Source organism: Ambystoma mexicanum, chromosome 11, assembly GCF_040938575.1.
Source record: "Ambystoma mexicanum isolate Mex_15411 chromosome 11, UKY_AmexF1_1, whole genome shotgun sequence".
Classification (NCBI taxonomy): Eukaryota; Metazoa; Chordata; class Amphibia; order Caudata; family Ambystomatidae; genus Ambystoma; species Ambystoma mexicanum.
The window spans coordinates 1,101,678,340-1,101,691,306 of NC_090934.1; the positions used below are offsets into that span (position 1 = coordinate 1,101,678,340).

At 52.4% G+C, this 12,967-nt stretch overlaps 1 protein-coding gene across 10 annotated transcripts in view; it reads right to left on the minus strand.

The window, feature by feature from the left end:
* The window catches only part of HERC1 (HECT and RLD domain containing E3 ubiquitin protein ligase family member 1), a 3,379,312-nt gene that overhangs the window by 1,617,084 nt on the left and 1,749,261 nt on the right, over window positions 1–12,967 (minus strand). The window lies entirely within an intron of this gene.

Genomic DNA, 12,967 nt, shown 5'->3' on the forward strand with positions numbered 1-12,967 from the left:
GACATGAATCCGCTCAGGAACCGGTCTGCTGATAGCCGTGGTACCGCCTCCGAAATGGCCTGAACCATCCAATGAGTGATGGAAGCCTTGGAAGCCTGAGAGCCAGGGGAGGAGCCCCCAAAAGTCACAAAAAATCCTTCGGACTTCCTGAAGGATTTCGAAAGATGAAACGAGGAGGAGGCTGCATCTCATGGAAGACTGGAACTTGTGGAGGGTTTGTTGGAGCAGAGGGGTGGGCGGGAATGCATAATACCTGCAGCCGTGCCAACATATCTGGAAGGCGTCTCCCAGTGACCCCCGACCTGCCCATGAAGCAAACTGGGGGCACTTCAAAATCAGAGGAGATGTGAACAAATCCAGGTCCGCAAACCTCCCAGGTTGGAACTGGGGCAACAAGGACTTGTTGTGCAACTCTCACTCATAGGTGTTGATCAAGCAACTCAACTGGTCCGCTTCTGCATTGATGTCACTCAGTAGGTGGACTGGCGAAATACAAACTCCCTCCGTCAGGGCCAATTCCCAGATCGAAACCGCCTCCATGTAGAGGTGTGGGGAGCAGCTACACCCTGCGTGATCAGGTAAAACATTGTAGCACAAATGTCTGCCCTGACCAGAAGAGACCAGTCTATTAGGGACAAGAACGCCTCGAGTGCCAGGCCCACTGCTCTGAACTCGAGCAGATTGATATGCAAGAGGGCTTCCGTCCTGGGCCAAGCTCAAATAATCGCATAGCCCTCCACAGTAGCCACCCAACCCGAGAGGGAGGAGTCTGTCATCACCACCTGGGTAGTATGTGGTCAAGTGAGGGGGGCTCACACTGAAACATTGTCCAACATCTGCCACCAGCAGCAGTGGTATTGGGATCCTGTCCAACTGGACCCCCGTCTCGTGACCCCAATTGGCCACCAGGTAAAGCTGGAGGCGACGCATCTTGAGGCAAGCGTGCTGTACAGTGATAATGCAGGCGGCCACCCGGCACAGAATGTGCTCGAACCACCATGTCAAGGTGGTGGAGTTGGCCAGAAAGTGTCCCACCACCTTGCAGAGGGACACAAACCTCTCGGGCGTGGGTAACGCACGCTGAATGGTAGTGTTCCAACGCACCCCTAGGAAGACCAGTTCCTGAGAAGGGCATAACTGATTTCCTCCGGCTGAAGGAAAACCCCAGCTGTGATGGGTATGTGCCAATTTCACCTTCGGGTGACCCCAGCCTCACCAGCCAGTCATCCAAAATAGGGTATAGATGATGGCCTACAAGCTGAGAAGGCCTGCCACTGCGTTCATCAACGTCGTGAAGACACAAGGCGCCGAGGTTCAGGCCGAAGAGCTACTCCTTGTACTGAAATTAATACTTACTCACCATAGTGACTAATGTACTCTTAGTCCATAGTCCCCTTTCCGCCATACTGCATGGAGGTCCTTCGCTAGGGATGGGAGACAGAACATTTTTCACCAGAAAAAAACCTACTTCCCCTTTAAAGTTCGAGACGTGCGGCTCCCCTGACTCCGCCCACCGACGCCACTCCTCAGTACCCATTGACATGTCAACAATATTTACCATTGCTTATGACACCAGTATTATTAGGGGGGAGGATGGTGGGATGTATGGAGGAAAGGGGACTATGGACTAAGTATGTTAGTCACTATGGTGAGTAACTATTAATTACTCTTACATCCCGTCCCCTTACCTCCATACTGCATGGGCGATTACAACTCAATGTAGCCCCATGGTGGAGAGGAGACCCTCCTTAAGAATATATATTCCTTAGAGCCTGCTGCCCGAAAGCCGGATCTGATTTAGAGCCGGGGTCCAAACAGTAATGCTTACAGAAAGCCAACGAGGGGGCCAGGTAGCCGCCTCGCTGATGACCTGCCACGGTAACTGCCGTTGGAATGCAATGGCCATGGCATTGGATCCGACAGTATGAGCGTGCATGTTGGCAGACAATTGCCTGTGCTACCCCTCGTAGGCCTTCATGATGGCGGAGAGCATCCACGGCGCAATAGAGGCCTTGGATACCCGATACCATGCCCTTGACTGCCGAAGGAAACAAACAGTGCATCCGACATGCGGTAGCCCTTGGTCCTGTACAGATAGAATTTCAGAGCACGTCTGACCTCCAGGCAGTGCAAGACCCTGTTAGGCAGAATCCTGTGCAGTGCCCTTAGGGACCGCTACACAATTAAGACTACAGGTGGCAATACAGGTGTTACCTTTGGTACAAGCCTGTACTACTATGTTAGAGTGGTAGCAGTGGCGGAGCAGCCAGGCTTATCTAAGAGTATATGAGCAGTAGCAGAGATTACACAAAGGGACCACAATTACTGTGACTCAATCAAACACTGACTCAAGGTTTCAGGTAAAACATAAGTACATTTATTTTTAAACCATTTGTTATTAACACAACACTTCTATTAATTTAAAAACCACACGTAAAATATACAACTAACCAATTCACTTTGTATAGTATTATTCGAGGTAAGTACCCTGTGTTTGAATGGACCGGTGTTATGAAACAGAACACGTTACCGTGAATACAATTGTGATCACTTTTTGACAGTTCGGTATACTAGTTAAACTCGTATGCGCGTCAAGAAATGCTACCCGGGTAAAAACACACTTAGCACCTGAGATACCCAGAGGGAGTTGGAGGCAAAAATCACAGGCAATATTTTGGTTAGGCAGACAAAATCGAGAAACACTCAGAGACAAGAGTTCAAAAGTCAAAGGGCCGGAGCCAGGGTCAAGTGACACTGGGGGCCTGTTGCCGAAGATCACAGTCAGATAGTTCACGATTCAACGTAGCCAAGAGTACTTTGATATTGTCAATGTTCGGAAGCAGAAGTTATAAGAAGGAGGGAAGACAAGGGCAAGCCTTGGAAATGAAGAAAAGTGGTTCACCCAGTTTCCTCAAGCAGAACACAGTACCTTATTCCAATGGTGCAGCTGGTGCCCTGACAGTTGTTCCTGTTGGTTTCCCGCAGACCCACGATTCCTGGAGCTTTGTTGTGAAGGAGGACGTCTGAAGGGGGTCTGCACCACACAGGGATGAAGCTGGCAGCAGCGACAACAAATAAAAGGTGCGCTCCTTAAAAACAGGAGACGCTCTTCAAATGGCTATCCGGACCACTACAGCTGTGTGCAGCGATTTCGACCAAGGAAGAGGATCCTCTGGCTGTGGAAGATGAGCTGGTTATCCCCACCAGGCTCAAGGGAAGACGACTCCGGACTGGATCTCCTCTTAGTCGTTGAAGGGTAGATCGCTCAGGACTACACCAGGGCTTCACCGGGACAGGATAGTTGCAGCAGCCGTCATTCTCTCCGCTTCTCTTTGGTTCCTTGTAGTTCCAGTGGCGACTCTCCGACTTCTAGCCCAAGAGACCTACCTTTTATGCGCAAAACCTCCATTCACACAGCCTGGCTGTCAATCACCCAGCAGGGGGGTTTGTCCAGCCCGGACAACCACCTCAGCCAATCATGGCAAAGTGCGACTTGGGTTTCCTAGGATACCCTGTGCAGGGGGTGACTACACCCCTCCCTCAGATTCAGCCCACCGAGACACCCAGGCACCTGGTGGAGGGCTTCTGAGCAGAAGCCCGCCAAAAGATGGTGAACAAAGAAGGCGAACCTAGTTTGCCACGCAAAGTAAAACACAAGAAGGACTTGAACAAAAAGAAATGGTGAATAAACCCAACCGGAGCCAAAAGAAAGACGATTTGGTCCAGCGGGTTTATGTTCGAGGCGAATATAATAGCCAAGAAAAATACCACGTTTATCTAATATAATCGCGGTAGGAAAGTTAGGGTAGATATCACTGCCACCAGCCAAGTCTAAATGTTAAAAGTGCGAAACAATGCTCTAGGAGGTACAGATAAAAAGGGATATGATTTAATCCTTTCCAGTACTCCATGGAAGATGGGGTGTACTAGATCTGTGGTATATTGACTAAGTAAAGTTAATGGAAACTTTACCGTTTTCTGGGGGACTGTAGTCAGCCTCAGAAACGGAGTCGAAGGGAAGTCTCAAAGACAACCCAGTGCCACGCCACTGAAGGTGCTGTGTGACACACAAAAGAAGGGGGCTACTGAAGCGGTGTACTTCAGAGTCCACGCTTGCAAAAACAGAGAAATACACATGGCAAAACACAGGTAAGAGTGGGGGAAAAGCTCACACTCTTACCAAGTGGAAAAAAATAAACTCCAGAAGTCCAGCAAAGCTGCTGGGGGACTCACAAGGTGAGGGAAATTAGCCATAAATGAGAATTCTCCCTAACAGACCCTCTGAGCCTCGTCCTTGGGTCAGCAAAAAACAGAGGTAAGGCTATTACCTTGTTTAAATGGAAAGCAGAGGGTACCTCAGGTAGGAAGGCGGGTTGAGTCCGCAGGGCCACCTTATCTCTATGAAACGTGGTATAGGGCTCTGAGGACACCAGAGCATGGAACTCGCTGATTCTGCGAGCAGAGGTGAGGCCCACTAATAAAGTGGACTTATTGGTGACCAGCCTGATGTGCGTACACCAATGGCTCGAATACCATGTGCGCCGAGGCGCCCAGCACTACATTGAGGACCCACACAGCGTGTGGTTTCTTGAATGGCGGGCAGAGCGTGGAGAGTCCTGCCTCAGTTTGGAAGAGGAGAAGGTCTCCTCCTCGGAATTCCTGCAGGCCCCCATGGCTGCCAAATAGGTGCGGCATGTGTCCACCTGCACGCCCGAGAGCGCAAGATGCGCAGAGAAGGAAAGCACATCATCAAGTGCGCACGCAAGGGGGTTGATCTCCTTGCAGTCCGCCCAATGACAGAACCTAGTCCATTTACTTTTGTACTGGCTCCGGTAGCTTTGCTCCCGGCCCCCTGAAACAAGCTCTAGGTTAGCCTGCGAGAGGCTCTGGGGCTTTAGATTGTCTGTTCAGGAACCGCGGAGCGAGGGCATACTTCTGTGGAGTGGGGTGCGGTGGACGACACCGTCCCCTTGCTGCGTCTGAAAAGGAGCTGGCCCCCTCGGAAGGTGAATGGGTGGTCTGTCTGTGAGGCCGAGGAGTTCAGTGTCATTCTGATAGCAGACCGGGGTTCTCTGAGGTGACAGGATTCCTTTATCTTGTAGACGGCCCTGTGGACCAGGGGTGTGGGAGGGAAGGCACACACTGTCATGCTGTCCCACTGTATCTGGAATGTGTCGCCCCTGGAGCCGGGGCCCTGCTCCTGTCAGGACACGAACTGCTGGCACCTCCGGTTGCTGGAGATCTCCAGCAGTACCCGGTCATAATTGTCCGATTCCTGTCTGCTGAGCCGGTCTGCCTCCAGGTGGAACTCGCCCGGGAGGTTGACGGCCCGTAAGGTAGATATCGTCTTTCAAGGGAAAGACGCTCTCTGAGCTTGTGTACCAGATGAGGCCCAGGAAGGTTAGATTCTGCGTAGGTTGCAGCTGAGAGTTCTTGAAGTTGATGGTAAACCCCAGGTTGTGGAGTGTTTTCTAAGTGGGGAGGAAGAGTGGTGCATCCCCTCCGGAGATCTCACCCTGACGAGCCGGTCGTCCAGGAACGGGTAGACACCGTGGCCCTGGGCCCAGAGAAGGTCTGCCACTGCATTCATGAGTCCGCCGAATACCCTGGGGGCTGAGTGGAGGCTAAGGGTAGAGCCCTGTATTGGAAATGGCAGCCCAAAATCCTGAAGCGCAGGAAGGCACAATGCGGCTGCCAAATTGGGACGTGTAGATAAGAGTCCTTCAGATACAGGAAGCACATCCAGTCTCCCCTGTCCAGTGTCTCCGTAAGGAGTGCTGGAGTAGCCATCTTGAATTTTTGCAGAGGGAAGGAGAGATTGGGTGGCCGGTCCAACAACTCTCCGGCCAGCCGGTTTCTTTTTTGAATGGCGAAAATCCTGGAATATAAGCCCAATCCTCTCTGGGAGGCTGGCATTTCTTCCACTGCCTGGCTCTCGACGAGCGAAGGAATTTCCACCAACAGAGTTGCTGTCCCAGTCTGCAGGAGTGGAGGGGAGGACGGAGGAGAGGGAGGGACCTGTAGGCGGTACCCCAAGGAAACTACTGGGAGGATCCAGGGGTCCGAAAAAAGTTCTGCTGCCAAAACTGCATGTGAAAGGAAAGGCAAGTCTAGCCCCCACCGGAGACACGTGGACCTGAAGGGACTTGTCGTGCCCTCTTTCCCTCTGAGGCTGCTGCGGAGGAGGGGGGGGGAGGGGACTGGAAAAGCCCTGCCCCCCACACCTCTGTTTGATTCGGAGAACGGTCAGGCTGTCTGGACCTCCATTCCTGGGAGCTCCCGATCCCACCGAAACGCCCGCCCCTTATCGGAGGGTTTATGCGACTGTGTACGCCTTGGGCGTGGCCTTTGTTAGGATAAAGACTTGCTGTTCTTTTTATCGAATTCCTCATCGGTGGTGGAGCGGAAGAGGTCACTACCCTCGAATGGAAGGTCCAATATGCGTTCCTGGACGTCAGGGTTAAACTTAGTAGCCCGAAGCCAGGCAGTCTTTCTCCGGTCTGTGGTGATGCATATGGCCCGGCAAGAGGTATTTATGTGGGCCACGATGGACTCCATGAGGTCCTGCGCTGCCAGCTTGGCTTCACCAAACACGGCCTTGAAACGTGCTTGGCTCTGCACCAGAGGTTCTGGAAGGAAGTCCGCTATTTCCTGCCAAAGCCTTTGGTTAACGGCAGCCTGCACGTCATCTGTGTTAGATTGACGCAGGTGCAGCGAGGTGTTAGAATAAAGCTTCTTACCGTACGCCTCCACGATCTTATCCTCCTTGCCTAAGAGCGCTGAGGACGAGGTGGCCGAGGACTGAGGCTGAGGCTTAGAGTAGAGTGATGCTGCAGCGATCACCAAAGAGTGCGGTTGAGGGTGCGCCGACCGCAACAGTGGATCCCCCTCCATCTGCCTATACTTGGAGTCGAAGCACCGCTCGACAGGTTGGGCCGAGTGTGAGCCACCCCCTCTTGGCCAAGGCAACGACATCCTTCTGTATCGGGATACCCGTTCTGGTAGGGGGTGTAGGGTGAGGACTTCTGCCAAATCCCCCTCCTCGGGCTGCTTTACCTCTGGTTGAGGAAGGCTCAAATATTCTGCCAGACCTGCAAGCCCGTTCGTGGAAGTCCTTTGCTGACGACGGCGCTGGGAGCCGTGGGCTCTGGTATGACAGTGGGAGGTAGGGGAGCCGGAATCGAAGGAGCCAGCAGGGGCAGCGGGGGCTGCGCTGGGGCCTGTGGTGCCTGAGCCATAGGAGGAATGACTATGGGCGCTGGTGGAGTGACACTGACTGCATCCCACAGGGTGGCCCCCATCGGAGGGGTTTGCATCAGGGCCAGGAGCCTTTCGAAGAACCGGTCTTCGGAGGCTGAAGGTGTGACAGGTGATATTGACGGAGTGGCTGGAGGCTATTGGGACCAGAGCACACTCTGACTCGGTTGCTGGGGGAACCTGCCCTGCCCTGCTGATGGATAAACTGTTGGCCATGTACCTGGTTGACACCAGTCCCACGCTGAAACTCGTCCTCCCACCTGCTCCGTTCCTAGGAGTGGCATCGGACGAGCGGCCATGTGGACTGGCACGGTGGCCATTTTGTCAAGCTGCGTGCCACATGCCAAAGTCGTGGTGCTTGGCTCCCCGGGTCCGTTCTCCTCCAAGACTCTTGGCGGTGGAGCATGAGACCTACCTTGCACCTCAGGCCGGGACCTGGAAAGTGTATTGCCCTAAGCAGTGTTGCTGGTAGTGCTGCATGCAGGCACCCCCTTGGACATTAGGCCAGTACTAGAGGGTTGGTCCTCGGGTGTACACCTGGTAAAATAACCTTTCGGTCCCTCAGCGACGCGTCCAGGAGGATCTACTGACTCCTCAGCCATGAGGTCGGTAGCTGGACAAGCCTCAGTGCATGTGCTAGTGCGAGAACCAGAGTGGTTCCTCCCGCTCTGGTGCTTCCTTGGGAAGGAGTCGCCCTTACGGGGTGAGAAGGAAAACAGCGGTCCTCTCTTGGGCCATTATCTTCTTTGTCTGACGAAGTCCTCCAAGTCCTCTGAGGTGACCTTTCGAAGAGCTCCCTCCACCTAGCTAACCTGTTCTTCAGTGCACGTGGAGTCAGTGCATCGCACGCGGTACAACCTTCCCAACCGTGGTCAGGGCCAAGACAACAGAGGCAAAGAACGTGGGGGTCGGACATAGGAAAGAGCCCCTTGCAGGCTGGAAACCAGCTGAAGTCCGCTGAATTCAACAGGCCAGGAGCGTGGAGCAGAGGACCAAGTACCTGATTGACGAAAAGAAGGCAAAAAGATAGAAGTATCCAGGGAAGAACGACTGGAATTACATGGCCGAAGCCAGACCCAAGAGCACTGGTGAAATCGGCCCGTTCCCGTCGACGTGGAAAAGGGGACTGAGGAGTGGCGCCGGTGGGCGGAGTCGGGGAACACTTCGGTTCCCGAGGGCGTTCAACCTACCAGCGCCTTCAGACCACACCAATGGTACATAGGCGCTATATAAATGCAAAGTAACATAACCAAACATAACATACACCCAGGGCCGCGCCCCGCGCACCTCTAAATTTAAAGGAGAAGTAGGTTTTTTTCTGGTGAAAAAGGTTCTGTCTCCCGTCCCTAGCGAGGGACACCCATGCAGTATGGAGGAAAAGGGATGGGACGTAAGAGTAAGTGGTACAACGTAATCGTGAACCGCAGAAACTTCTGATGCTATTGATATATGGGTACATGGAGGTAACACATCCAGTCCCCTGCACACAGAGACTCGGCTATGTGAGCGGGAGTAATCATATTGAAGCGTTCCAGCAGGAAAGACAGATTTACCGCATAAATCCTGGAATAGTAACCGAAGCACCTGCCTAAAAGAGAAACCAGTTCCATTCTCCTGCATCTCCAAGAAAGAAAGGACCCGATCTGATGAAGAGGATGGTAGAGGCAAAAGAAGAGGAAGACTGAAGCCTGTGGAGACTACAGATAGGATCCACGGGTTGCTGAAAAGACACTTCCACGTGTCCTGGAACAGAGCCAAACGGCCCCCCACAGGTGAGCTGTGTTCCCAGACCTTGACGTCACTGTCTCTTGGCGTCAGAGGAGGGGGCCAAGGAGGGGGAGCGGAAAAAAACACAAGAGGTCCTCTGCTGCTTCCTCCTGTTGTCGCTGGGCGAACTGTCAGGCCCGTGTGTACCGCAGTCCCGGAACCCCTTGAATCCGGAGAAAGCACAGACCTGGTTTTGTCAGGATGGCCAGACTTGGAGGTTTTCTTCTTTGTCAACTCATCATCGGTGGACAAATGAATAAGAGCCACACCCTCAAAGGACAAATCCAGTATCCGCTCCTGCAGGTCAGAAGAAAGCTTTGTTGCATGCATCCACGCCGTCCTTCTCATCTCGCCCCCAAGGCACAACCATCTGCTGGATGTGTCGATGTGGGGTACCGAAGACTCCATGAGGTCCTGCGCAATGGCCCGGGCATCTGCCAGACCTGCCTTGAAGGAGACTTTGTATGAAGGAAGGTCCTGCCACAGCTTCTGGTTAGCCGCAGCCAAGAGGGCGTCCATGTTGGCTTGCCGCTGATGCAGTCCTGAGATGGAATAACAGAGCTTTCCCAAAGACTCTAGGACTTTGTCCTCCTTAGGGAGCAAACTGGAAGTGGCTCCCGTGGAGGAAGACGACAAAGACGATGGTTTAGAATACAACAAGGCCGCAGCCACCACAGAGGAATGGGGCTGCGGGTGGGAGGCAAGGAGGATTGGCTCCCCGTCCATCAGCCTAAACTTGCTGTCCAACTTCTTGTTCATCTGGGCGTTGGCCCTGGGTTTCTCGCAAACCTTTCGGCCCACCTGCAGGGCACCCTTCTGTAGGAGGATGCCAGACCGGATCATGGTGCGTTTCCCCAAGATCTCTGCTAGCACACCAGACACCTAGGTCTGAAAGGCCTTAAAGGATGTTGAGGGCTCATCGTCAAGGGCATCATCGTCCCATCCCCCCACTTTTTCACAGACTGAGGGGAATCCAGGCCCTGGTGCTGGCAGGGTCCTCCCCCACATACAGAGCCACAGACAGGTCCAACGGCTGTTGAGGGGGAGGCGTTGGTGGTACAGGAGGAGGTGGAGGTGTCCGAACGACCAGTAGGGCCTGACCCAGTGGAGGGACCGGCACCAGAACTTGAGGATTACCCAGAGGAGGGGGCCAGGAAGGTGCCACCTGCAGGATGAGCTCCATCACAATGTCCTTCAGGAGCCCCTTCATCTGAACGCATGAGTAAGAGGAAGCACTCTAAGAAGCGGTCCTCACAAGCGACCAGGTCCTAAGGGGCCCAGCCCTCCGAGGCGCTGGGCCTCTGCTCCGGTCAAAGCGCTGAGGTGCCTGGTGCGTTTAGCCGTACGGCTGTGATGGATAAAAATATCCCTGAGGGGACCAAAAGCTTGCACCGTAGGATCTGCTGCCGCCTCCAGAAGGAAGTGGGCTGGGACCATCCTGCAAAGCACATTCAATAGGCGAAAGCACTGGCGGGCCCTGAGCTGCATCCAAGATGGCCACCTGCTTGGCAGGCTCCACCATGTGCCGCTCTGCCATTTTGAAGCTGTCAAGGTTGAAAGTACACTGGAGGCAGAAGGTAGGTTAGGCAAGCTTCTTTATTCATAGTCTTCAATCAGGTGTCATCGGGTACATCAAATATAGGAGGTATGAAGGATGCTCAAGGAATGAAGCCCTTTGGCTCCCACCACCGAGGTTACATCATGGTAACCTGCCTCAGGTGGAACACTTAGGATCTCAAGCATACCCAAATATTCCTGCACCCATCCAAACATTCCACCGATGACCTCACACAGACACCATGATGGACAGGGACACATCAGAAAGCAAGAGGGAAGGACAGGACCTAACAAGGGGAAGGCAGATTCTAATACCAGATCCTAACAGGAGTCTTGCCGCACACCCTGGGAGGGAAGGCACGGAGGCTCTGAGCCAAAAGAGGCCTCAGAAACGAGAGGATACAGCTTGGGCCTTCCAGGTGAAGCAGAGGCGTTGACCTCGGAGAGAACTCTGGGAGGTGAGGAGCCGTCAGCCGGTAGTCGTAACACCCTGACTCACGACTTTGGAGCGAGCTCCAGTAGGCTAGATCTAGCCGAGGACAGATTCTTGAAGGTGGCACTCGATTATGCCGTACCCCGTGGGGTAGAAGAAGGGGATGAACTTGATCACACTTCTGAGAACAGCCTGGTAGGGCCCCTGAGCCCCTCAGTTTGGGAGCCAGTAGCCAGAACGGACTCCGATCTGACTCCGATCTGTCCCCGTAGCGCCCCGAAGAGCCTCCGGGCCCCTCGTCTTGAGAGCTGATAGCCTTAGAGGCATCAGGCCTGCCAGAACTTGAATCCGAGGAACTCCGATCCGTGGAGATCCTGGGGAAGGAGTTGCAGCACTGCAGAGCCATGCTGAACAGATGGCCTACCTTGTCTTGATGAGAGGTCCTGGAGACGAAGTCCTTAAGGTGGGGCATAGGAGAAGTGTGGAAGATCTCGCTCCACCGCGACAACCGATTCTTCAACGCCCTGTGACCAAGAGCGCTGCAAGCTGAACATGTGTCCCAGCGGTGTTTGGGCCCCAAACACTCAAGACAAAGTGCATGGGGGTCCGAGGCCGGGAACCAGCGGCCACATGAGGACCATCTTTGTGAAACCTCCTTGCGGCCGACATGCGCAAGGGGAGGCGAGGCACTGAAGGGAAGTTAAAGAAGATTGAAAAAACAAACAAAGATCAAGCGGAAAGCTAAAAGAGTCTCTGTGCAGGCTGCCAGGTCTGCCACAGTCCGTGAGGAAAAAGGGAACGAGGTGTGGCACCAGAGGCCAGGGCCTCGGCAGAGCATTCGCCCGCCCAAGGCCGCGCCCCCCCGGCGCTATACAAAATTTAAAAGGGAAGCTCAACTTTTCGCCGCCAAAGGTTCCAGTACCGTCCCCATGTTGGGGGACGCCCACAAGGATGGAGGAAAGGGAACGGGACATAGGAGGAAGGGTTTTATCGTTCAAAGGAGTGGACACAGTTTCTGGACAACAGCACATTTTGCTGGCTTCTTCATATCTTTCCTTACTGGATGTGCTTGAAGTGGTACTGTTAGATGGTTTCTTCTGAGTTATATAATTATTATGAGACTAATGGGATAAAAAATGTGTTTGGTCTTTGAGGGAGAGGAATTATGCGTCTACATAAAATTGAGTACCATGCACTTTAGTCTTACATTGTTTTGCTAAATACAAATTTGCACAAAATCTTCTGTTGCTTTTGTGAGATCAGGAGGAAATAATAGACAAGGAGGCAAAGCTATTTCCTCTCTGTCTGTTAAAAATGGTGGACTATATTTTTCAGTTCTTTGGCAATGTTGTTTAATGAACGCCAAACGATGTAATCGAGGTAATGCAAATAACTGAGGGGGTCATTGTTTTTAATGTGTTATTTCATGGGCATGTGTTTGATGTATTTTGTTACATGAACTTCAACGAGGGAATGGAAATATAAAATTAGTTATGCTTGTTCACAGTGTGGAAAGTTCTGATGATGCATGTGACAACTTTAACCACACAGTATTACATACAAAATTAATACATTTAGCATTTCTAAATAATGTGTGCATATTCATGTGACTAAGAAGAAGTTAATAATATTAATGTACATTTATAGAGCAGTAGTGGATTGTCCTGGAATATTTATGTTCTTAACTGGAGTCTAAATCGGTCAAAGAATTCGAAAAGGCACAACCTTATTACTCTCTGGCCCCACTGTTGATTCTGAAGTTAAGTGGAGCGTGTGGGTTCCCCTGATGATATTTGAAGTGATATCTTTAACATAATTTCACTGAACAAATCGCTTTAGAAATAGTAACACAACCACATATAACATAAGAGGACAGAATGGTTCCTCTGCACACAGATTCCAGTATCCTAATTGGAGTAGTGTAACAAAATATTAAAGTTTCTCTGGCTGTTT